Source organism: Podarcis melisellensis (assembly GCF_964234715.1).
Source record: "Podarcis melisellensis genome assembly, chromosome: 12".
NCBI lineage: Eukaryota > Metazoa > Chordata > Lepidosauria > Squamata > Lacertidae > Podarcis > Podarcis melisellensis.
Window position 1 is genome coordinate 1,033,156 of NC_138544.1, and position 22,949 is coordinate 1,056,104.

The 22,949-nt window shown below is 42.3% G+C and overlaps 1 protein-coding gene across 2 annotated transcripts in view; it reads right to left on the minus strand.

Annotated features, from left to right (window-relative positions):
* Positions 1 to 22,949, minus strand: part of CNTNAP2 (contactin associated protein 2) — a 1,023,642-nt gene that overhangs the window by 104,170 nt on the left and 896,523 nt on the right. The gene's annotated exons all lie outside the window — the stretch shown is intronic.

Below are 22,949 nucleotides of genomic sequence, written 5' to 3' on the forward strand. Positions count from 1 at the left end.
TACTGGACTGATGAGAGACTCCTGCTCTTGCAGGAAAACCACCTTCCCGTATTGCCCCTCAACCCCAGCTTCTGCCACGGGTGGCAAATGCACAGAGAATGAGAAGAAACCCTTTACTGCTTTGCTCTCCCCCAGCACATCCACATATTGGGGACACAATTTACTACAGCTGTACATCATTTTTATTCTTTTCGTCTGGAGAACAATTAATATGCAGGCATTTCCACCTTAGGGAGACGCGCAATAAAACGCAAAAAAACTGACCATTTGCTTCTAAAAAGAAGAACACATAACTAGGATGTGTGTGTATATGTACAGAAGAGCTATGTTCAAACAAATGATACTAAGCTTTTATCTGAATGAAGATTTCCTCTGACAATATAAACAGCATGATCAGAGCTCAAGGGCTTTGTGCAGGTTATCAGAAGAAGCCTAAGATAAAAGAGGGCCCTCTTATCATTTGAACTCAGCGGGAGCTCTAACATTAGACACCAAAAGAAAACATAAAACAGCCAGTGCTTAATAACCAGTAATCGAAATGACATGTCTATATTGTATTTTCTAGCTGTTTTTTCAAACTTCTCTTTTTGCCTTTGAAACGGGAGTGTGTACATGCCATGAGAATTCATAGTGCTGCTCTCCAGATACTCAGGAACAGACACCTTGATCCTAAACACAATTATTTGGATGCAAGGGTCAGTTCCCAGATGAAGTTCCACCTGTCTTCAACATCCATGTGTGAAACAGCCATGAGAGATCCTGCACCACTGACACACCTTCAGAGGACTTCATGTTACATGAATCACAATGTTTTTCAGTGTAGGAAGTTCACACCTTGTGGGGCACTGTGTGAAGTGTATGCAGATAGGAAGCAGTTTGTGCAGAAAATGTTCTGAATGCCATTTCTCAATAAACACACATCCATTGCCATATCAGAAGGTGTTAGAGCAGAGGCACTGGTGGAGGAAGAGGAGTGCGGGGGGAGCGCCCCACCCCTGGCAGCGCAATCCCCAGGGTGCCATCACAGCTCCCCCCTGCCTGCACTGGGGGCACCCCCCCCAGGATGCGCACCAGCCCCACTCCCGCCTGCTCTCCACCCCCCCCATGCCGGAACATGAAGCTCCACCACTGAGAAGGGGTCAGCAAACTTTTTCAGCAGGGGGGCGGTCCACCGTCTCTCAGACCTTATGGGAGGCTGGACTATATTGGGGGGGGGGAATGAACGAATTCCTATGCCCCACAAATAACCCAGAGATGCATTTTAAATAAAAAGACACATTCCACTCATGTAAAAACACGCTGATTTCCGGACTGTCTGGGGGCCGGATTTAGAAGGCGATTGGGCGCATCCGGCCCTCAGGCCTTAATCTGCCTACCCATGTGTTAGAGGCTTCCTTATCACCAGGGCTATTTTTCTAGAAAAATAGAACTCACCATGAACGCCTCCCTCGTTCTCTTAGATTGGCAATGGCACCCACCTGAGAGATGCTGGAATGGACCTCCGGCGAGTTCCGGCTGAAAGAAAGCCCTGCTTATCACACATACATGTGACCGGCTGAAAGAAAACCCTGCTTATCACACATACATGGGTAGATTTGGACAATGGGCCAGATTTTCTATAAAGACATGATTATCTTCTGTGAAACTGTCCTAAAAGTTCTGGCATATTTCAACAGAACCTGTTCCAAGTATGGGTCACGTATGTCTTCGTATTTGTGTGCGCTGAGCTGTGGGCACCCAAGTAAAAATACAAGAGCCTCATGAGTAAACAGGCATGAAATTGCACTGTGAGAGCCCTGCTCTTTTTGTAAACAGGCCCTCTCTCCACCCGTCCCCGGCACAGAAAGCAAGCCTGGCAATGGAAGAGCTAAGGAGCTGCCCGCTGCCAAGCCTGGCACAAAGTGCTCCAAGCGCAGTGCAATGCCATCCTATTTCTTTTAAAGCTTTCCTTAAAAATGGATATAATTGAGGCTGGTCTGATTTGACATGAAATCACCCCACTTCCTCCCCCACCCAGCCCCACTGCTAGCAGTTTTCTAGGTGAAATGTGGTTCAGAGGGCATGGGGCAGGGAAGTGGCAGAACTCAGGGGCTCAAGAAGGAAGACAGACAGTCAACTGACAAACATTGTTAAGAATTATGAGGCAACCAGGTCATAAAATGAATAGAGGCCGGCTGCAAACACAATGCATTAATCACATTATTCACAATAAACTGAAGAAGTATGGGTAAACCTTGAAAATATGTGGGTTATTTAGGGTCAGTGCCTCCCTTCCTTCCTAAAAGCATCTATAATATCTGACCCAATATTAAAATATCAAAACTGTTCCAGCTTCAAGATTTAACAGTTAGAAAGCAGCGATTTTTTACATTTTGTTTCGCTCTGTTGCTAGCTGTACTTAAAGACCAAGTACTAAATAAGGTTGCTAATAAATAACTCCCAGAATTTGAGTGTGCTTTATTTCCAAAGCAAGTTATCTTTAAGACTGTAGTCCCAGAATGTCAGCTCTGTGAATATTAACAAAATCGCCATTTAAGCCCAAATGTGCTCAGGAGATGAGGGGAGCAGCAGCCGTTGTGGAAAATTGTTTTAAAGAGCGAGAAGCAAGGCAGTTAATGGTATTTAAATACTGTACTGTTAGAATATAGTGTATGATGGTTACTGCCTTTTGGGGGAGAGCTGATGGTTTGTTATGAGGTTTATCTCGGGGTATATTTGCCAACTAAAAATTTAATGATTTACAGTAGAGAAAAGCAGTTATTTCTATAGCAGGTGCATAAGTTGATCTGACTGCATTTTTGTTGTGTCCCCAATAAGGCCAGTTTACATTTAGTCAGTTGTATCCTTTTGTTGTCTCATAAGACAAACTGTTTGGGAAGCAAGTGTAATTCTCTCACAGTGAAATAAAATAAAAATATAGGTCAAATGTACAAGACAAGAGCTTACCTAGAAATAAAACTCTTGTCTGTAGGGTGGAGTATCACTGGGTGAGGGAAATAAAGATCTATTGCCTTTGTGTTAGGCCAGTCGGTTTCTCTGCACCTCCTCCTGCTCTAGGGCACATGCAGACCTGCTCCTCACGAGAATGCTGAAGTCTCAGGTGGTGATTTGCAGGTATGAAGGAAGACCTCACGTCATCTCGAACACAATGCTCTTCACCCTAGCCAGTTCCCTCAGCTGCAGGGGAACTGAGGTGTGTGGATGCACCTGTGAGGAAGCCCCCTGCCGCTGGGGCAGTCCCCTGGCTGGAGAAATCTGGAGCCAACTGACTTTCATCTCTGGAGTCAGGGCAGGTGGGCTATGGGGAAAGTTGACTCATTTGCTGTATAATGATGGAGGCAGACTGAACAAGAAATTGTGGGGTGTTACTCATTTATTTTAGTCACCCATGTTTTGTTGTATTATTATTTATATTTTAAGCATTATTGTGTCCCTTTTTTAGGCCCCTGCCCTGTTTTATTATGTCCTATGGTCAAACTTTAAACAGATTAACCAATAAATTAACCCAGTTAAGATGGTACTTCAATTTCTGTTTTAGATGGCAAATTTTGGCCACAGTCCACAAGGCTGTTGTCTAGTGTTGTCCCACAGAAATTCATGGCATTTGTGTGGAATAAATTCCTGCAGAAGATGCCCTTGATTTGCCCTTGACTTGAATTCTATCCAAATAAATGTAAGATGGGGGCATATCACTTGTTATATCTTGCATCAAAATTATGATTGCAGGCAAACTTTAAGATAAAAATAAAGCTTAATTTCAGGAGGTGTTCATGAAAAGGAATGGAAATCTTACATCATCAGACAAGCTGGGCTCAAATTACGCTTCTTCGCTTTCCTCCTCCTCCCAGCTGGGCTGCCCTCCTGTTTTTGCCATCTCACCCTTTTTATACAAATCAATACCAATAGAGGAGGAAGAATAAGACAGACTGTTCCAGATCTTACATATTGATTATTGAGGTGGAGAAATAATATTAAGGAAAAAAGAAACACAGATGGGATAAGGTTAAGAGAGGATGCTAGGCATACTGTTCCTACAGACTGAAGAACATTTTCAGCCCTCCTGTGGAGTCGCTTGCTTTTGGTCTCTGGTCAGACTGGCGTCACTGAAGAGAGGGCCACATCAGCCACGCAGAGCCCTCTGGGGGCGCAGGGGAAAGGCAGGCTGACTGACAGCCACGAGGTCGCCAAGCGATTCTCCCTTGCAGCTGATTTTGCTCAGGACTGAGCCAGCTCCTCCTCCCTGAGCGCAGCAGCAGTGGCCCTGGCTGGGGATAGAAGGTCATTGTGGGCTCAAATCAGAAGCTGGGACGGCTTTTGTAATTCCGGGGCTGTCCCTGGAAAATTGAAACACTTGGAGGGTATGCAGATATGGTGTTGTTATAAAGAAAATTATATATAAGCTTCTGTTATTTTTCCAACATGATAACTAACTTGAGGCCCATTTGTTTCTCATAACAAATTACAGATGTTCCAGTTGCCTTCATGTTTGTGGTAATTAGCAAACTTGGCTTTTGGAAGAGAGAGATATGATGAAAAAGATCTCGGCATCTGATCCTCGGCTTTACGCTGTTATGCTGAGCTGTGTTCCAGTATCTCTGAGTGACAGAATATACTGCCAAGCAAGCTTCCAGAAAGTAAAGCAACACACACACAGATCCACATTGTTTGCTCTCTCTTTTTGGAACAGCAAACTAGACATGACACAGTTCACAAAATTAGCATTGCACTGATTGTTTTAGGGGGGAAAGCAGGTGCCAGGTCCCCATTGGGACGAGGGCCTGGTGGAGGGATGCATGCAGACTTTAACCTTTTGCTCTCTACTGGGAGCCAGTGTGGAATAGTGGCTAGAGTGCTGGATGAGGACCTGGGAGACCAGGGTTCAAATTTCAACTCAGCCATGAAATCCGTTGGGTGGATACCTGGAATACTGTGTCTAATTCTGGGTGCCACAATTTAAGAAGGATGTTGACAAGCTGGAAGGTATACAGAGGAGGGTAACTAAGGACTCAGCTGTATAGGTTTTAAGTGTGTTTTAAGTGCATTATACAATTGTGACACTAGATGGCGATAGTGAGCTTATTGCAAATTTATTTTTCAAAATGCTTTAAAAAAGCATTTTCACAGTGTTTATTATATGTGTTGAGATTCCACCTATGATGCCAAGGGTGTAGAAACCAAGCCTTTGGAGAATATTTGGAGGCTAAAAATGAAAAGAAAGCGGCAATGATGTTTATAGATGCTGAAAAAGCCTTTGATAATGTTTCTTGGAAGTTCATGATAAAGCTGTTAGAACAAATCAGAAGCGGTTCTAAGTTTTTAAAATGAATAGCAGCAATCTATTCAGAACAAAAGGCCAAACTAATTATAAATCAGGCGATAACAGATGATTGTAAGACCCAAAAAGAACGAGACAAGGATCCCCATTATTGTTTATCCTGGTCTTGGAAGTACTTGCCAAAACCCTAAGAGCAGATAAAGAGATTACAGGTGTAAAAACTGGGAAAAGTGAATTCAAGTTAAAAGCATATGCAGATGACCTAGTGATAACAGTGGAAGAACCTAAAACTTCACTCCCTAAAGTAATAGAAAAAATTCAGAAATTTGGGGAAGTGGCAGGATTTAAGCTAAATAGGAATAATACTAAATTATTAGTTAAAAACATGAAGGAAGAAGAAAGAACCAAGATAGAATAAAACATTGAGATTGAAGTCCATAAAAAGGTTAAATATTTAGGAATTTGGTTAACATCAAGAAATATAAACCTATTTAAAAATAACTATGAAAAAATTTGGCTTGAGGTAAAAAGAAATTTAGAAATATAGAGTAGAATGAATCTCTCATTGTTAGGAAAAATATCAGTGATTAAAATGAATGTGTTGCCAAATATGCTATTTCTTTTTCAATCAATACCAGTCATCCTGAAAGATGAATGTTTTAAAAAATGGCAGAAAGAGATTTCAAAATTTATCCGGGGGGGGGGGGCAAAAGGCCAAGGATAAAACATAAAATACTTACAGATGTAAAAGACAGAGGCGGGTTTGCCCTCCTAGACTTTAAACTGTATTATGAATCTGCTTGTTTGGTATGGATTAGGGACTGGATGAGATTGGATAAGCAAGAGGCATTAGAATTAGAAGGACATGATAACAGATTTGGCTGGCACGCATACCTATGGTATGGGAAAGGAAAGTTTTTACAACCATATAATCAGGAAATCACTAATGAGAGTATGGGAGAGATATAAAGACTTATTGGAACAAAAGACTCCGTGGTGGCTTTCACCACATGAAGCATTACTGCTCAAACCACTTGGAAAGAAAGGAAAATGGCTCACATATGCTGATTTATTAAAGGACCATGATGGAAAATGGAAATTAAGATATTATGATATGAAAGACCACTTTCAGAGTTGGTTGCATTGTTGACAACTATATGAAACACATAAAAAGACAGTAAGAAAGGATTTAGTTATACTAGATCTAGGTTTCAAACGGAAGGGATTGAAGGGAAAGTGAAACTACTGAAGGCTGCATACAGCATACTATTAGAATGGGAGACGAAAGATTAAGAGGTAAAATCAGTTATGAGTAAATGGGCACAAGATGTAGGTCACAACATTATGAAGGAAGATTGGTGGGGGTGGGTGGGTTTTGTGTGGGAGGGTGGGGGGAGGGAGGAAAAATTGGGGGGGGAATAAGGATATGTTTCTGGATAATATGTTTTGTTTTAATTTTGAATAAATAACAACAACAACAACAACAATAGAAACCAAGCCTTATGAGGAACTGTTGAGGGAGATGGGGATGTTTTGCCTGGAGAAGAGGAGACTGAGAGGAGATATGAGAGCCATCTTCAAATGTCTGAAGGGCTGTCACATGGAAGGTGGAGCAGGCTTATTTTCTGCTGATCTGAAAGGCAGGACTTGAACCAATGGCTTCAAGCTATGAGAAAGGAAAGTCCAATTAAACTTTCTGACAGTAAGAGCTGTTCGACATGGAATGGTCTCCCTCGAGAGGTTGTGGACTCTTCTTCCTTGAAGGTTTTTAAGCAGAGGCTGGATGGCAACAGTCATATATGATCTAGTCCATTCTTGGGCAAGGTGATAGAGCGAGCGGTTGCCGAACAACTCCAGGCACGCCTGGAAGAAGCGGACCATTTGGATCCCTTCCAGTCGGGATTCAGGCCTCATCATGGGACTGAAACTGCCTTGGTCGCACTGGTTGATGATCTCTGGCGGGCTAGGGACAAAGGTGAGAGCTGTTTCCTAGTTCTGCTGGATCTCTCAGCGGCGTTTGATACCATCGACCATAACATCCTTCTGGACCGTCTGGAGGGGCTGGGAGCTGGGGGCACTGTCCTACAGTGGTTCCGCTCCTTCCTCCTGGGCCGTGTTCAGAAAGTGGTGGTGAGGGATGAGTGTTCAGACCCCTGGGCTCTCACTTGTGGGGTGCCTCAGGGTTCTGTCCTCTCCCCCATGCTTTTCAACATCTACATGCAGCCGCTGGGAGGGATCATCAGGAGGTTTGGGCTGGGTGTTCATCAGTATGCAGATGATACCCAGCTCTACCTCTCTTTTAAATCAGAACCAGTGAGGGCAGTGAAGGTCCTGTGTGAGTGTCTGGAGGCGGTTGGAGGATGGATGGCGGCTAACAGATTGAGGTTGAATCCTGACAAGACAGAAGTACTGTTTCTGGGGGACAGGAGGCGGGCAGGTGTGGAGGATTTCCTGGTCCTGAATGGGGTAACTGTGCCCCTGAAGGACCAGGTGCACAGCCTGGGAGTCATTTTGGACTCACAGCTGTCCATGGAGGCACAGGTCAAATCTGTGTCCAGGGCAGCTGTTTACCAGCTCCATCTGGTATGTAGGCTGAGACCCTATCTGCCTGCGGACTGTCTCGCCAGAGTGGTGCATGCTCTGGTTATCTCCCGCTTGGACTACTGCAATGCACTCTACGTGGGGCTACCTTTGAAGGTGACTCGGAAACTACAACTAATCCAGAATGCGGCAGCTAGACTGGTGACTGGGAGCGGCCGCCGAGACCATATAACACCGGTCTTGAAAGACCTACATTGGCTCCCAGTATGTTTCCGAGCACAATTCAAAGTGTTGGTGCTGACCTTTAAAGCCCTAAACGGCCTCGGTCCAGTATACCTGAAGGAGCGTCTCCACCCCCATCATTCTGCCCGGACGCTGAGGTCCAGCACCGAGGGCCTTCTGGTGGTTCCCTCACTGCGAGAAGCAAAGCTACAGGGAACCAGGCAGAGGGCCTTCTCGGTAGTGGCGCCCACCCTGTGGAATGCCCTTCCAGCAGATGTCAAAGCGATAAACAACTACCTGACATTCAGAAGACATCTTAAGGCAGCCCTGTTCAGGGAAGTTTTTAACGTGTGATATTTTATTTTATTTTATTTATTTATTTTTTAAATATATTTTATTAAATTTTGACATAAATATATTTCACAAACGTACAAAAGACAAAATGAAAAAGAAAAAACAGAGAAAAAGAGAAAAAGAGAAAAAAAAGAAAAAAAGAAAAACACGAAAAACATACAACTTTAAATGACATTGATCGACTTCCCCTTATCTCGATTTCGGAAAATATTACCTTGTTTATCTATCTGCTGTGTCTATTCCTTAATAAAACTTTTTACGTAGTAAGCGTTATCTCATGCCTACTGTGATTTCTGTAAGTACATATATGTTTCTGATCAACATTTTGATTTTCCCTTTATCTCTATTTCCATATATATCCTAAATTTATCCCATTCATTATTAAATTTTGCACTTCTTTGATTTCTTATTTTCTGTGTCAATTTAGCCAACTCCAAATAATCGGATAATTTAAGTTGCCACTCCTTTAGTGTTGGGATTTTTGGTGTTTTCCAGTACTGTGCTATGAGGGTTCTGGCGGCCGCCATTGCATATTGAAAAAAGGTTCTATCTTCTTCTTTGATATCCTTACCAATTATCCCCAGCAGGAAGGCTTCAGGTTTTTTAACAAACGTATATTTGAGAATTTTTTTTAATTCATTATAGATGGATTCCCAAATTTTTTTGAGAATCTCGCACGTCCACCACGTATGGATGAAATCGCCCTCCTTGCTCTTACATTTCCAACACAATTTATCGCCTGTTCTATACATTTTATGTAGTTTTACCGGCGTTATGTACCATCTGTACATCATCTTATATATGTTTTCCTTTAGTGTCGTGCATGCTGAGAAATTCATATCTTTACACCACAATGCCTTCCATTTGTCAAACTCTATGTTGTACCCTAGGTCTACCGCCCACTTCACCATCACACCCTTTACTTCCTCGTCCTTGGTGTCCCACTCAAGCAACTGGTTGTACATTTTTTATAATAATTTTGTTTTACTTTCTATTATTTCAATCTGAAATCTAGATTTCTTGTCATTTATTCCGATCTTATTATCTTCTCTCCACATTGAATTAATTTGATGGTATTGAATCCAGCCAGTCAGCTTGCTTTTTATTTCTTCGTAAGGTCTAATCCTCCACCCGGATTCTGTTTTGGTTAGTAAATCTTCATAAGTCCATCTTTCCCCCTCAATGTTTGATCTTTTAATTGTTAAAATGTCTATTGGTGATAACTACCAGGGCGTTTTCTGCTCCAACAATTTTTTGTTCCTTTCCCAAACTTCCAGCAGTGGCCCTCTGAAAATGTGGTTAGAAAAACCTTTATGAACCCTTCCTTTGTCTCGCCATAAATAGGCATGCCAACCGAATCTTAGATTAAACCCCTCTAGATCTAACAAATTTTTGTTTTTGATGACAATCCAGTCTTTTACCCAACAGAGACATGCAGCTTCGTAATATAACCTCAAATTTGGGACCGCGAGACCACCCCTATCTCTTTGGTCTGTGAGCAGTTTAAATCTAATTCTTGGTCTCTTTCCCTGCCAAATGAATTTGGAAAGTAATCTGTGCCATTCTTTGAATATTGAGGTTCCTCTAATTATCGGTATATTCTGAAATAGGAAGAGTAATTTAGGTAGTAAGCGCATTTTAATCGCTGCCATTCTCCCCAACCACGAGAGATGTATTCTGTTCCATGTATCCAAGTCCTTCATTATTTCTTTCCATGTTTTCTTATAGTTATTTTCAATCAGATTTATATTTTTCATAGTTAACCAGATTCCAAGGTGTCAGGGTTTCAGGGAGAGAAGAGCAGATGGGGGAGGAGACAGAGAGCGAGGGGGAAGAATCCCAGAGAGATGAGGAGGAGGATGACGATGACCAAAGGTCGTCCATGAGTCTGTCCAGTGAGTCAGAGGACTCCCAAAAGGGAGCCCCCCTGGTCAGACCAAAGGGAGGCCAAGGGGGAGGCAGTGAGGAGCAGGGAAGCGAAGGGAGAAGCCCCAGTGGGAGTTGGACACCGGAGCCGGCTTCTCAGCCGGAACGGAGTGAAGGGGGTGGAGTTACCAGTGTGTCAGAGGGAGCAGAACAAGAAGGAGACAGGGGAAGGAGATCGGAGCAGGACGCTCAGCCGGAGGGGGTGGAGAGTAGCACCGGGAGCAGTGTAGCGGTCGAGAGAAAGGTCAGAAGCAACGTACGCGCGCCAAGTTCAAATGTAGAGGCGCGCGGAAGTGAGGAGAGCCCTGGGGAGGAGCCCGGCCCCAAAGCGAGAAGGAGGGGGGCAGAGGCATCAGAGGATTCAGCCTCGGGCGAGTCCCGGCGAGGGGGAACCCAGGGGGGCAGAAAGACCCTGCGGAAAAGGAAGGAGAGGAAGAGGTGGTCCAGCACAAGCCTCTTAAATTGGTGCCGAGGCGGTACGGATTCAGAGGGGACTTCAGCGGTCTAACGTTACAGACGTAGAGTCACAAAGATGGAATGTAAACGCAACCATGATCTTCAATAAAGACTTTCTGTAAATAAACCGGATTGGAGTTGGGTCTCTTGTGAGCTGGGACCAGACGGGTGGCTCTGACACAAGGTATTTTACTTTTTTAGTTATTTTAATTCCAGTTTGACTTTCAAGATCGTCTTTGGTTTCTTCTTCCATATTTTTGGTCATTATTTTGGTTTTTGCTCTGTTCAATTTAAATCCGGATAATTTTCCAAATTCCTCTAGTAGCTTTAACACTTTGCCGACGCTCTCTTTTGGTTCTTCCAATGACAGCATAAGATCGTCTGCATATGTTTTCAGTTTATATTCTTTCGCTCCTATTTTTATGCCACGGATCTCTGGGGTTTTTCTTATCTTGTTTGTGATTATCTCTAAAACCATGATAAACAACAACGGTGACAGAGGGCACCCCTGTCGAGTGCCTTTTGCTATTTCAAACTGTTCTGTCAAGGTATTGTTAATAATTAATCTAGCTCTTTGTTGTGTGTAGATTGCTCTAACTCCTTCCAGGAATGTGCCATCTATCCCTGATCTTTCCAGGCACTTTATCAGAAAACCCCAGGAGACATTGTCGAAAGCCTTCTCGGCATCAACGAACATTAAAGCCGCGGGAATTTCATTATGACATTCTAAATATTCGATAATGTCTATCGTATGTCTAATGTTATCTTTTATTTGTCTATTGGGAAGGAAACCGGCCTGGTCAATATGAATGAGATTAGTTAAACACTTTTTAAGTCTGTGTGCCATTATATCTGCAAATATCTTGTAGTCATTATTCAATAATGAAATCGGTCTGTAATTCTTAATGTTAAGTTTGTCTGAGTCTGGTTTCGGGATCAGCGTGATATAGGCTTCTTTCCAGGATGCTGGCATTTTTCCTCCTCTTAGTATCTCGTTGATTACGTCACGTAGTACGTGACCTTGTAATACCTTGTAATACTTGGCGGATAACCCATCTGGGCCTGGGGCTTTCCCCAGTTTCACCCTTTTGATTGCCTCCCGGATCTCCTCTATTTTTATGGGTTTATTTAAGGCGGTTCTTTCCTCTTCTGATATACTTTTGGGGCTATTTTCTTCTAGGTATTTTGCGATGCCCGTTAAATCTTCTTCTTCTCTTTTATATAGGTTCTCATAGAATTTAAGGAAGTTCTTTTTTATTTCATTAGGGTCTTCCAGGACTTGTTCTTCAACTTTTATTTTATTGATGGTACTAAGTTTTCTTCTTTTTCTCAGTTGCCACGCCAGAAACTTTCCAATTTTATTTGCCGATTCGAAGGACCTTTGTTTCATTAACTTTCTTCCCCATTCCACCTCTTGGCTTATTAATATCGAATATTCTGTTTGGAACATTTTATATTGTTGCTTATGGCCATCGTCGTTTGGATTTTTTATCATATTTTTTTCACATTCTTTCAATTGATGGATTAACTCTTCTTTCTTTTTTTCTTTGGCCTTTTTTCTTTGGGTATTTTGTTGTATCAGGAGGCCTCTTAACACAGCCTTGCTAGCATCCCATACTGTGTCTATACCTGTTCCTTTATTGATGTTTAAGTCAAAATAGTCTTTTATGGTAGTTTTAGCTTTTTCGATCACTTCTTCTTTTTCAAGTAGGTAGTCATTCATTCTCCATCTGTACAACCCTTGGATCTTCCACTTTAATTGTAATGTTATTGGGCTATGATCCGATAAGGTTCTGGGTAGAATTTCACATTTCTCCGTTCTTATTATTAATTCTCTTGAGATCCATATCTGATCCAGCCTGCTCCAGCTCTGATGTGGTTCAGAGAAATGGGTAAATTGTTTCGTTGTAGGGTTTTTGTATCTCCATATATCTATTAGGTCCAGATTTTCTTCCAGATCATTAAACGATTTCGGTAGTTTCCCTTGATTTATGTTCTTTTTTCTTGTACTTCTATCTAGTTCTGGCGTCGGAACCGCATTTAAATCTCCGAGTAAGACCAGTTTATTGTTATCTAGCTCTAATAAAGATTGTTCCAGTTTTTTAAAGAACTCCATTCTATTTGAGTTTGGGGCATAGACTGTTACCACGTTTATTTTCTCTCCCTGATAGTTAATTTGAATTCCTAAAACTCTTCCATCCTCATCCTTGCAAATTTGTTTGGGTTCTAGTTTCTCCTTCGCATAGATTACTACCCCTCTTTTTTTCTTTGAGTTTGAATTGATGAATTCTATTCCCAACTTCTTGTTTATTAGAATATGCTTATGTTTTTTGGCAACATGAGTTTCTTGGCAACAAATGACATCAATATTTTTTTTCTTTATAATCTTTTCAAATTTATTTCTCTTGGGCTTATCATTAAAACCATTCACATTCCACGAAAGAAACTTGAGAGACATTTTGGGTTATTATTGCGTGCGCTTTATCCTTGTTTCTGGTTTAGAATCTGGTGTTGTTCTTTCTGTTAAATTCTCTGTCTTCTCCTTTCTCTTCTTCCTCCGATTTGGTGTCTTCCGTCTCCTCCTCCGTCCCCCCCGCCCCCAACTCCACTCCCCCCTCCCGCATCCAAGTCACCTCCTCGCTGTCTTGCTTCCTCTCTACCCAGATCTTTTTCGTACCTTCTCAGGAATTTTTCTGCTTCATGTGTGTCTGTCAACTTGAATTTTTTGTTCTTGTAATAGAAGGAAACCCCTTCTGGGAATTCCCATTTATACTGAATTGTGCTTCTCTTCAGCACACTTGTCAACTGTGTATATCCTTCCCTTTTACGTAGAATCCTGACTGGAATTTCTTTAAAAATGATGATTGGACGATCTCCAATTATCAGCTTTTTTAAAAAGCTCGTTCTTAGAATTGTGTCTTTCATTTCTATGGTGTTAAAAATTACTAAGCAGTCTCCCGGGATTTTTTTTGATTTAATTTGTTGTGGTTTCCCTCTTATTCTAAATGCGTTCTCTATGGTATATGCTACTTGTTCCTCTTTCATCTGCAGCCATTTTGCTAGTTCCTTAACTATTCTTTCCCTTATGTTTTCGTTTTCGGCAATCCCTCTGAATTTTAAATTAAGATATTTTTGATGCAACTCTGCCATGGCCAAATTGTCCCATAGTTGATCTTGTGCTTTATTTAAGTTTTTTACTTCATCCTTTAGCTTTTCTGTTTCTTTCTTTTGATCCCTCAAATCTTTCTGTGTTCTTTTATTTGATTCTTCAAGTATTTTTGATTTGACTGTCAGATCTTGTATCTTTTTTGTGAGTTCGCCTACAGCACTTTCTATTTTACTATCTATTTGTTCCTGCAATTCTCCTAACTTACTTTCCATGTGCATTTCTCTTTGTTTGAATTCCTCTTTGATTTTTAGCCATAGAATGTCTAGGTCTTTAATCTCTTCTTGCCGGGATGCCTTTCTATCTCCTGGAGTCCCTCCAACTTTTTTACCATCTTTCCACGACATCTCGTAACTTGTCTTTCTCTCCCCAAAGGGGAACGTGTGATATTTTATTGTATTTTTTGGTTTTTATGGAAGCCGCCCAGAGTTGGACTTTTTATGCCCTTTAAGAACAAAAGTGTTGAGGTGTGCATGTGTATGTAAACGCATGTGTGGTGGGCTGCCAAACTGAGTCTCTGACTCGGGTGAAAGAAAACCTGGTTTTGTCCCTGAAGGTGCGAGAAGGATTCTGTAAAGTTATATATTTGCAGCTGTATAAAATTGTAGGGGGTTTGCCAAACTGCAGATTTAAGGGACATGTCTCCAGTGTTATTCCATAGGAAATCCACCATACATTTACAAGGAGCAAATATGCCGATGAACCATCTGCCCTTCCCCAAAGTATTGGAAACCTTGAATCCCACTGAAATCTGCTTGCATATATCTGATGGCAAGACCAAGGCTTAGGATAGTGTTTAAAATTATAGCCTTGAGCACTATTTGTGGATCAGGCCTAAGTGTGGAAAATAACATGTTTTATTACACCAGCATTTCTGCAGCTGAAAAACTCTGCTGGATGCAGTTAATACACCACATCTATTGACTTAAACAGAATATCCATTAACACCTTAACATTCCCCCTCAAATTCTATTACAGAGAAGTAATGGTGGATCTAATGCTCAAAGCCCTTGCTTAAAGTAATAACTTCTAGGCCCTTTACCGCTTAGGTTCCCACGTTCACCTTGCAGAAGATTATAACATTATTATAAAAACAGTGTTTGGGAGGGAAAATGCAACTCCTTACGGCTGTTCACATCTACCAAAAGTTCACATCTCTTTCAAAATTGACACTGTGGCTGCATTCAGAGATACTAGTAAATGTTAGATTTGCACCATATTCTCATAGACAATTATTTGTCCACTCTGGGCTTCCATAGACAACTGGATCGAGGCGGGTCAGGACTGCTGATCCTTTTAGATTTGTCAGCAGCCTTTGACATGGTCGATCATGATCTTCTGGACCACCGCCTCACAGACGTGGGGATACAGGGCATAGCCGGTAACTGGCTGTGCTCTTTTCTCTCTGGTCGGGTACAGAGGGTGGCACTAGGGAGGGAAATGTCGTCGCACAACTCCTTGGTGTGTGGAGTGCCGCAGGGCGCAATTCTCTCCCCGATGCTTTTTAACATCTTTATGTGCCCCCTTGCCCAGATTATCCGGAGCTTTGGGCTGGGCTGTCACCAATATGCTGATGACACTCAGCTCTATCTGCTGATGGATGGCCACACCGACTCGGCCCCGAACACACTGACCAGATGCTTGGAAGCTGTGGCTGGATGGTTTCGTGGGAGCCGATTGAAACTAAATCCTTCGAAGACAAAGGTCCTATGGCTGGGTCGGGATGGCATGGGGATGAGGGACCAACTCCCTTCTCTTGCGGGGGCCCAATTAGTGCCATTGCCTTCCGTTAAGAGTTTGGGTGTAATCCTAGATGCCTCCCTTTCCATGGAGGCGCAAGTTACAGCAACAGCCAAGGCAACATTTTTCCACCTTCGCCGCATCAAGCAGTTGGTCCCTTCCCTTTCCCGCCCCGACCTGGCCACAGTGATCCATGCGACGGTCACCTCCAGGCTTGACTACTGTAATTCGCTCTATGCGGGGCTGCCCTTGAAGCTGTCCCAGAAACTCCAGCGGGTGCAGAATGCTGCAGCGAGGCTCCTCACGGGGTCTCTGCCATGGGAGCATATTCACCCAGTGCTTTTCAAGCTGCACTGGCTCCCGGTGGAGTACAGGGTCAGGTTCAAGGCGCTGCTTTTGACCTTTAAAGCCCTTCGCGGCCTAGGACCCTCGTACCTACGGGACCGCCTCTCCCGGTCTGCCCCACGGAGAGCCTCAAGGTCCATAAATGACAACACCCTAGTGGTCCTGGGCCCTAAGGAAGTTAGATTGGCTTCCACCAGAGCCAGGGCCTTTTCAACTCTGGCTCCGGCCTGGTGGAACACTCTGCCTCATGAGACCAGGGCCCTGCAGGATCTGATTTCTTTCCGCAGGGCCTGTAAGACAGAGTTGTTCCGCCTGGCCTTTGGCTTGGAGCCAATTTGATTCCCTCCCTTTTTTCCCCCTTTCTTTTCCTTCTCCTCCTGCGATGAGGCTACATTTTAATATTTTAACGTTCCATTATTTTAATGTATTTTATTTTTGTTTTTAAGTTGTAATCATTCATCTTGTTTTTATTATTGCCTGTAAGCTGCTCTGAGCCCGGCCTTGGCTGGGGAGGGCGGGGTATAAATAAAATATTATTATTATTATTATTATTATTATTATTATTATTATTATTATTATTCTGTTCACAATGCAAATTATAATGGTAAGAAAACTGTTTAAGCTTTCCTTTTCAGCACTCTCAATACATTTGTGTTGAAATGAACATTTATTTTAAATTGTGAAAAAGCATAGTAGTACTTCATGGCAATTTCTCAGAAACCTACCAGCTGTTGTAGTTGGTAGAGTGCTGGTCTTGAACTGTGGTGACCAGTACAGTCTCCTTGGATGAGGAGAAAACATGGCTGGCTGGCTGTTCCCATAGTTCTGTGGGCACAGCCCTCTTCTTCGCTGTGAAATTACCCAGGAAGGGGTGCCATGTACTAATACTTCCAGGCGCCTTTTACTTAAAAGTGTTCAACAAGCATGGCAAGTGCTGCACTTTGTAGCTTTTGGAAACTGCTAAGCATCTGAAGGACCAGGAACCACCTTTGACAACCTTATAAAGTAGTAGCTCTAAAATATTACTAGTTCCAAAACATTCCAGTGTATATCTGTAGAAAACACGTGGCTTTTAAATAGATTTTTTTTCTTTTAAACATATGCACAGACTTTTCATATAACAGACTTGCTGGTCTTTTTCCTGTAAGGGTCACAGACCAGATCAAAACTCTCGTGTCCTTTCCTGCCAGAAAGCCCAGGGATACAAGTTCTGAAGCTACAAGCAGAATCACCACCCCAGACAGAAGTTTGCTATCCTTGGCTTAAGTTAACACTTGCCCTCTTGAAACCCCCTGCCATGCTCTCAGTCATGGGAGCTAAAGAGACGTTTTTTATTTAAAAACAAAAAAACCAGTAGCTTTTCTATTCTAGAAGGAAGCTTCCATTCTTTAAATGAAAGCTGTGAAAACATAACTTTAACATAAGTGACTGGTGCAGCTTTATTGCTTATACAAATATTTCACACAACAGGAAAGTCCCTAAGGTATGCTCTAATATATGGATTTGTTTAATGTTTGTTTTCTCTTTTTATTGAATTACATAGAGCATCTCTGCATTTATTAGGACATTTTCTGTGCCATCTGCACATAGAAGCCTCTTGGTATTTTTGTTTCTGATTCTGTTCATTTGGTTATGGCTTAGATTTTATAGTGTTATTTTCTCTTTTGTTAAAGTTTTGACTGATTATGCTTGCTATGCAATTTAAGAAAATTTAAGTTGTTTATTGGAGCCAATTGCTCTCATTGGTTTCCCCCCTAGCTCCAGCCTTGAATAGAATAGACCAGGGGTAGCCAACCTAAGGCCCAGGGACTGGATGCGGCCCAATCGCCTTCTCAACCCGGCCTGCAGACTGTCTGGGAATCAGCGTGTTTTTACATGAGTAGAATGTGTGCTTTTATTTAAAATGCACCTCTGGGTTATTTGTGGGGCACAGGAATTCATTCATCCCCACCCAACATAGTCCAGCCCCCCACATGGTCTGAGGGACGGTGGACCGGCCCACGGCTGAAAAAGGTTGCTGACCCTTGGAATAGACCCAACCACATGCTACAAAGCTTCTGCTAAATATATTTAGACTGATAGATTTGACTGTTTGCTCTTATGCATCTGCTTAGTTACTGTCCTGCATATTAAACTGTTATAGTAAACAATTCAAACGCCTGAAGCCCAAAGTGTGACTACCCTGACTAGCTTCAGTTCTATCCTGACTTAACCACATTCAGTAATGAGAGGAACCAGAAGCATCCATTTTATCAAGGAATTATGGATTGTAAACATGTTCAGAAACTGGCAAGTTGCTTGAGTGGGTTTATGAAAATCGAATATAGTGGAGAGTCAGGATAATCTTTTCCTGTATGACAAAGCAGCTCCACAAAAGCTTATCTGTTGTGGTGCTTCCTAGTACCTTCTGCTGAGTCTGTGTAAACACGGAAAGAACAGCAAAGAAGCATCAATAGTTTAATCACAGGACTATGTGGGCATTTCTACTTGATTAAGTAAATGTGGGAATATTGGGCTCCCCCAGCCCCAAGTCCGTCCAGTATCACTGACTCCTGACAATCCACTTCTTTTAAAAAAGAAGATGAAAAGGTTCCAAGACTTTGGGAATACAGCCTAGAATTCATTCAAACAAAGTTCTACTAAACTCATTGGGATTTACTTCCCAATAATTGTGCACAGGATTGCACCCATGAGTGAAAAAACAGAGTCAGTGTGCATTGGTGGGTGAAGCCGGGAGAGAGAGCCTTTGGCTCCCCAGATGTTGCCTCTTCTCGGCTTCCTGCACCAGGGTCAGTCGCCAGAAATGCTGGGAGTTGTAGTGTCCAGACATTTTGAGGGCCGCATACTCCCGGGATAGAGTTTAGGACTTGAGCTGCAATCCTATAGCCATATACTTGGGAGTAGGCCCCATTTGAGCTCAATAGGGCTTCCTTCTGAGTAAACGTGTAGAGGAGTGTACATATACAGTGGTACCTCGGGTTAAGAACTTAATTTGTTCTGGAGGTCTGCTCTTAACCTGAAACTGTTCTTAACCTGAAGCACCACTTTAGCTAATGGGGCCTCCCTCTGCTGCTGCACAATTTCTGTTCTCATCCTGAAGCAAAGTTCTTAACCCGAGGTACTACTTCTGGGTTAGCGAAGCCTGTAACCTGAAGAGTCTGTAACCCGAGGTACCACTGTATAGGATTGCACCTGGGGATACCCAACTTCTAATTCCTCCTTGGCCATGAAGCTCAGCAAGTGTTCTGGAATCAGTCACCATCTCTCAGGGCAGCTATATGCAGCCTGAAAGAAATGGGAAACTGGTTTGGACTTCCGGAGGCGGCGCAAAGGGTAATGGCTGCCCTTTCCTAACCGGGAAGGGAGCTCCGCTCGAAAACGGGTCGTCCGCTACGGCAAAGCGGAGACCCACATCAGAAAACCGCAGGCGGCAGAAGCCTGTGGTCCTGGGACCCGGCGGGCGCCAGGAGCTGCCCCCAAAACGTTGAAGGAACCCCGTAAGGGGCTCCGGATCGCGGAGGAGGCAGCGGCGCTGAGGGTCGTTCCGCAATCGGCGGAGAGAAGCCGCGAAGCTGTTGCCGGTGAGCGCTGACCTTTCTTCCTGGATTTGGCACTTTGAAAAGTAGCAACCCGTGAGTAATAAGGACTTTTAAACAATTAAAGATTAAAGCAACGGAATTTGGCTGAAAGCGGAGGACGAAAAAAAAAAGGAAGTCCGTCTTCCGCTGTCACTAAACTTCAAAGCAAAGAGCTGGAGGAGTGGAGGTACAGAGAGTGAGTTCTTAACTAATTGGATCTGAGCATTCACTGAACCTTTTTTAAATGCAGAAAAGGACCTTAAGCATTGGATTTATGTTTTAACATGGACTGTAGCATCTTCTTCTGTTGAAGTTACAATTTAAAGAAGAAACCCAGGTGCTGGAACTGCCTGGTAACAGTAGCAGTCAGTCTGCAGACTTAAATATCTTGAAACATAAACTGGAAAAAATCTGAGAGGTCTGGACTCTGTTACTTTGTAACACTATTTGAAGTACCAGCAAGCACTGTTTGAGACATTGTGTTTTTATAACACCAACTCTGCTGAAAATCTAATATTTGAAGGTTTTGGACATTAATTTCATTATCTCTGCGTATTGCACTAACTGATTTCTTCCTGAAAGACATTTTAAGCTCCCCCTAGAGGTCTTTGGACTTAACAGCAGTGATATTATTCTACTTTCTATTTCCCGGCCTACCGGCTGAGTGCTACCATCTGGGCCGTCTTTTTCTCATGGGAACAACTCAGCTTGACCTTGACTCTTAGATAAACTTGGAATGAGTGGCGCAAAGAAAAAGGAGACTAAAGAAAAAGAACAAAGACCAAGAACGAGACAAACAACCTTAGCCTCAACTTTACAGCAACGCAGATCGTCTGTGCCTATTTTGCTCTCTGAGGAAGAAACTGTTTCCCTGCCACGTGCAGGGGGAGGAGAAACAGAGGAACTACAACTGGAGGATATGGCCTCAGGAACAGCTGCCTCTATTTTAGAAAAAAATTATGAAAAATTGGAATCTTTGGATAAGAGAGTGGAATCTTTGGACAAAAAGGCCGACGAACAAACATCGAAAATAGACCAGAACACAGAATGTCTAAATAGACTAACTGGACAAGTGGCACAGAACGTTCAAACGATTGCAAAATTGGAGGAGGCTACAGGGGAGAACAGGAAACTGGCTGAAGATACTAGCCAAAGACTTGGAAAGTTAGAAAAAGAGGTGAGACCACTCAATAAACAAGTAGGTGAACATCAGACCTACCTTTCGATGATTGAATTGAAAAATAGGGAGACTAATTTAAGGATAAGACTTGTACCGGAAGTGGAAGAAGATAACTTGGCTGAGTTTCTGACCAAAATATTTTCCAAGCACTGGAACTTAGAGGAGAAAGATTTTAAAATTACATCAGCTTTCAGACTTGGAAGATTGACAAAAAAAGACAAACCCAGAGACTGCTTGATAACATTGAGATCAAAGGAGGAGAGGGACAAGATTTTGGGCTTACACTACGGAAAATCACTGGACATTTTGGGTAAAAGAATTGAAATTTACAAGGACATTCCTAAACAGCTTTTGGATTTGAGATCTGAGTATTTGGAACTAGCAAGACTGCTGAGGAGCAACTCAATCATCTTTAGGTGGGACTTTCCTCAAGGATTATCTTTTACTTTTAGAGGGAGGAAGATTAAAATTAGAACATTGGAAGACAGAGACAAGTTTCTGAACCAGTACGGAGAAGACCTTCATAAAGGACTTGGATCACTCCCGGGGCCTGGAGCACCAGAGGCACCTGCACCCTTGGATCCTGAAGATCCAGCGAACAAGGTACCACCCCCTGAAAAATAACCAGATTTATTCAGGATGTCTCTGCAACTTTTGAGCTGGAACATAAATGGCTGTAACATTCCGGAAAAAAGGAAGAAAATTTTTCATATATTAAAAAAGGAACAATTGGACATTATCTGTTTGCAAGAAACACATGTGACTAGGCTCCACAGAAAGGTGTTAGTAAATAAAAGACTTGGTCAGGAATTTATATCTTCAGACAGAGTAAAGAAGAGAGGGGTGGTGATATATGCAAAAGAGAGCCTTTCACCTAAATTTCTATTTAAAGATGAACATGGCAGAATCTTGGCAATTGAAATACAACATCAAGGAGAAAAAATTTTGCTATTAGGAATTTACGCACCAAATGAAGGGAAATCGGAATTTTATAAGAAGTTGCATGAGAGCATGCTGGAATATCTGGACTATGACAACATCATTATGATGGGAGATATGAATGGGATCGTATCAACTAACATGGATAAGTCACAAAGCCAAAAAGTTACTAAAGATGGCAGACTACCAAAGACTTTTTTCGAAATGACAGACAATATGGACTGGATTGATATTTGGAGAACGAAAAACCCCTTGGGAAAAGAAGGAACATTCTTCTCTGAAGCCCATCTGACTTGGACAAGAATCGACCAAATATGGATTACTAGAGGTCTGGCACCTAAGGTTCGGAAAGTGGAAATCTGCCCAAAGACCTGCTCCGACCATAACGCTTTGAAAATGGACATGACATTATTACCAACCGGTTCCTTTAGATGGAAGATGAATGACAACTTATTTAGAGATCAGGAGATCATCAAGAAGGCCCAAAAAGTTTTGAAGGACTATTTTGAGATAAATTTGAACACTACGGTGGAAAAAAGAACAATTTGGGACGCAAGCAAAGCCGTGATGAGAGGGTTCTTGATACAACAGAATGCTATAAAGAAAAGAATACAAAATGAAAAGAAAGACAAGATTTTGGAGAAAATTAAAGAATTAGAGAAGAAGTTAAGAATAAACCCGAAGTCACAGCTGATTCTGAGAGAAATTAAACTTCATCAGGCACAATATTCTAAACTGATAAATCAGGAAATAGAATGGAAGATTAAATCAATGAAACAAAAAAGTTTGAATCGGCAAATAAATGTGGGAAACTGCTGGCATGGCAGTTGAAGAAGAGACAAAAGTTGAATATAGTGACAAATTTGGAAATTGAAGGAAGAAATATCCAGAACCCCGTGGAGATTAGAAAGTGCTTCCAGAAATATTTTAAGAAACTATATACTTAAGGACCGCAAAATGAGGCTGAGATTGAACAATTCTTGGGAAAAAATGGACTTAAAAAACTCTCACAAGAAAATAGACTACTCCTGAACAGCCAAATAACACGACAAGAGATCGAACATGCCATTCAGAACATGAAACTGGGCAAATCTCCAGGGCCAGATGGCTTGACCTCCAAGTACTATAAGACATTAAGTGACTATTTGATTCAACCACTGTTGGAGGTCAGCAATGAAATTCTGGAGGGAAAGAAGGCGCCGGAATCGTGGAAGGAAGCTTTCATCA